Here is a 4,528-nt window from a genome sequence, read left to right on the forward strand (position 1 = left end):
AAAGATTGCATTAAGCTTATTGTGAATGTTCCCAACAACACCCAATACTCCTCACAAGCTCGGGAGCGTAAGAATGTGTGAAAAGATTTACACTAAATTCATTCATAAGAAATCAATTTAATGCTTGTTACTTAGTTCAATTCACAAAACAATTACGGATTTTGCAAAATGAATAACTTGAATGACCTAACCCTAATTCAAATGGCCAATAAGAATCATTATTAGAATCAAACATTCGATTGAAATAAAATCAGTTTCATTAGATAGAAATTAAACACAAACATCAGGTCATATGATTTGATTCACAACCAAAAAGTCAAAACATGAAATTGGAGAAGTTAGGGTTCTAGTCACACATGGCTAGAACAAGATTAACAAGTTTAAAAGATGAAATTAAGTGCTAAAGTGCTTACAAAGAAGAAATTAAAATGTTTCCCAATGATTAACGGACAAACCCTTGCTAAAACCCTTGAATTCTCCTCTCCAAAAGTGCTATGGTATGTTCTAATCCCCCCCAAAATGAACCAATTTCCGACATATGAAAAATGGAAAAAACTGCCAAAAGGCAGTTTTTAAGTCGAACACGGCCCGTGTTAAAATAGAGTAAATCAACACGGGTCGTGTTGACTGAAAATATAGCCATCAATCCTCGATTCCAGCTCCAAAGTACGATGCTCAAAAGTGTTCATCTCGGCCAACACGCCCCGTGTCCAAGTAGGCTAACTGAACACGGGTCGTGTTCAGTGAAGTCAAAGTGCCTGGAATGGTCAAACACGCCCCGTGTTCGATTTCTAGGCCAAACCCAACACGCCCCGTGTATCCCTCTGACTCCGAATCCAAACTTGATTTTCTTAATTCTTCCGTTCTACGCCCGATCATCCCGCAATCTTCACCAATGCTCACCGGCACCTCCAAAAGCGCGCTCCAACCTTCGGTTTACCTGAAAGAGACATGAAAGTGTGCAAATAAGGTCGTTCTAGAGACTAACATGAATATGATAATAATGCAAGAATAATGAAATATAACTAAGCTAAATACATGCATAAAAGGGACTAAAAGTTGTGCAAAAAGGTGCACAAAATTCACCTAACATTATCCTTATTCCCAAAATATAGGAAGCCTCTCCGAGGTCCTTCATAGCGAAGCACTTCCCGAGCCAGGACTTAACCTCCTGCAATGTCGGGATGTCATTTCTTATGAGTAGTATGTCATCAACATACAATACGAGAAAGCTTACTACACTCCCACTGGCTTTGACATATACACACAATTCATCTTCGCTTCGCAAAAAACCAAACTCTTTGACCTTCTCGCCAAAACAAAGATTCCATCTGCGAGACGCTTGCTTAAGTCCATAAATGGACTTCTCAAGCTTACACACTCTATTGGGATGCTTCAAATTGACAAAACCCTCTGGCTGAGCCATGTAAACATCCTCAGCTAACTTCCCATTAAGGAAAGCGGTTTTGACATCCATTTGCCATATTTCATAGTCATGAAATGCAGCAATGGCCAACATCACCTTGATAGACTTTATCTTCGCAACTGGTGAGAAGGTTTCGTCGTAGTCAACTCCAGGAGTTTGAGTGAAACCCTTCGCAACGAATCGCGCCTTATAAGTGTGCACATTTCCATCCATGCCAGTCTTCTTATTGAAGATCCACTTGCACCCGACCGTCTTACGACCTGGTACATTGTCAACCAAATTCCAAACTTGGTTGTCATACATGGACTGAATCTCGCTGTCCATAGCCTCTTTCCATTTCGCAGACTCTGGGCCTACCATGGCTTCCTTATAACTGTTAGGTTCGTGCATATTCACTAGTGTACTATCACTAAGGAACGTATCCCCTTCCATAGTAATATGAAAACCATAAAACTGGGGTGGAACACTAACCCTTTCGGAACGTCTAAGAGGTAAGGACTCGTTAATCGGTTCAACCGGAGTTTCCTACTCGGGTTGAGCGCCAGTGTTAGAGGTTCCTTCATCGCTCGATTCTTGAAGCTCTTCAAGATCGATTTGCCTCCCACTGTCTCCTTGGCTTATGAGTTCTCGCTCTCGGAAAACCCATCTCCTCGCAACGAAGACTACATTGTCACTCGGTCTGTAGAAGAGATATCCAAAGGATTTCTGTGGGTAGCCGATGAAAATACATCACTCACTACGAGGTTCGCGCTTGTCGTGAGTTTCTCGTCTTACGAAAACCTCGCAACCCCAAACCTTGATATGTGCCAACGAGGGAGCCTTCCCTGTCCACATCTCGTGAGGTGTTTTGGCAACCTTCTTCGTAGGGACTAAGTTAAGGATATGGGTGGCAGTCTCTAAGGCATACCCCCAGAATGAGATAGGTAGTGAAGCACGACTCATCATGGAACGAACCATGTCTAGCAAGGTTCGATTACGCCTCTCAGCTACACCATTCAATTGTGGTGTCCTAGGTGGCGTCGATTGTGAAACTATTCCACATTCCTTGAGGTAGTCGTGGAATTCAAGACTTAGGTACTCTCCCCCTCGATCAGATCAAAGCATCTTCATTTTCCTGCCCAACTGATTCTCCACTTCTTGTTTAAACTCTTTGAACTTTTCAAAGGTTTCTGACTTGTGCTTGATCAAGTAGATATACCCATATCTGCTATAATCATCTGTGAAGGTCACATAGAAGCGATTCGCATCCCTTGTGGTGGATCTAAAGGGTCCACATACATCTGTATGTATGAGATCCAATAAACACTCACCCCTCGCACAAGTGCCAGTGAAGGGTGACTTGGTCATCTTTCCAAGTAAACAAGACTCGCACACGTCATCGTCCCTAAGGTCGAATGACTCCAACACTCCATCCTTTTGGAGTTGGGCTATGCGTTTCTTGTTGACATGTCCAAGACGACAATGCCACAAGCATGCTTTATCCATACTATTGGAAGAATCCACACACAACACATCATTTCCTAAGTTGTCTACAACCATCACAGTTTCATATATTCCATTACAAGGCAATGCTTCAAAATATAAAACATTATTAAAATAAGCATAAATAGAACCCTTTTCATTTTCAAATGAATATCTAAAACCTTGTTTATATAAACCATGAAATGAAATGATGTTTCTAGCCATATCTGGCGAATAGCAACAATTATTCAAATTTAAATCTAAACCATTACTAAGCACTAAGGAATAAACTCCAATCTTGGTCACAGGCGACGATCTTCTGTTTTCCATGATCAGGTTCATCCTTCCACGCTCCACATCCCTATTTCTTTTTAGTCCCTGCAAATCAGAACATATGTGGAAACCACATCCGGTATCAAGAACCCAAGAAGTAGCATGTGATAAATTATTAGATTTAATTGTGTAAATACCTGCGAAAGATGTCTTGATCTTTCCATCATTGATGGCCTGCAGATATTATGGGCAGCTTCTCTTCCAATGCCCTATCTTGTGGCAGTAGTGCACTCTGCCTCTTTAGGGTTTGAGTTGGGCTTAGCAGAACCAACTTTGGTTCCACTAGAAGAGGTGCCATCATGGGACTTTCCCTTGTGGTGGCCCTTTGAGGGAGCCTTCCTCTTCTTACCCTTCCCTTGCCCTATTGCCAAGACAGGGGTAGCAGCTGGAGTTGGAGATGATGCAACAAATTTATCCTTGAGGTTGCTCTCAGCAGTCCTCAACAAGCCCTGAAGCTTGCTCAAGGAGACCTCTTCCTTATTCATGTGATAGGTCATGCAGAACTGGCTATAGCAGGAAGGCAATGAGTGAAGGATGATGTCAATTGCCAGCTCTTCATCGAAGTTCACATTCAACTTCAGCAGGCGATCAACATATCTCTGCATCTTTTGCAGATGGGCGGTAAGGGACTCTCCATTACCCATTTTGATAGTGATCATCGAAGTGATGATCTCATACCTCTCTTGCCTAGCGCTCTGGTGGTAACGTTCTAGCAGATCCTGATGCATCTCATAGGGGTACTTGTCCTCATAGGACTTTTTGAGCTCAGCAGTCATAGTCGCGAGCATGATGCAATGGACTTTCGTGGCATCACGCTCGTGGGCCGCGATCTCATCGGCGGTAGCAGTTTCGATATCAATCTCATTTAGCTTCTCGTCGAGGACATATTCTTTGTCCTCGTAGCGAGTGACCATGCGAATGTTGCGGATCCACTTACTGAAATTGGTCCCATCGAAGATCACTTTCCCACACAAGTCCATGAGTAAGAATGAACCAGAGGAGTTTGACCCAGAAGCGTTGTTGTTTGCGTTCGACATCTGAAAAAGGAAAAAGAACAAAGTTGATTAGAAATGAATTTCCCCAATTAATCACCCAAATGAGAAATTAGGGCTAGGAACCAACAACATTATTTACAAATTAGAAAAGGGATGCCGTAATCTAACAAGTAAATAATTTGAAGGCAAGTGAATGTCGATTCACTAATTCTCCACCATGAAAAACGAAAAAGGAAATTAGGTTTTAAATGTATTGAAAACTCCTAGATACTTTGAGATTCATTGAACCTTTCAATGGCATGTTTAAATCTCG

The sequence above is a fragment of the Lactuca virosa genome, chromosome 8, assembly GCF_052849685.1.
Source record: "Lactuca virosa cultivar CGN04683 chromosome 8, Lactuca_virosa_CGN04683_v6, whole genome shotgun sequence".
NCBI classification, from domain to species: Eukaryota; Viridiplantae; Streptophyta; class Magnoliopsida; order Asterales; family Asteraceae; genus Lactuca; species Lactuca virosa.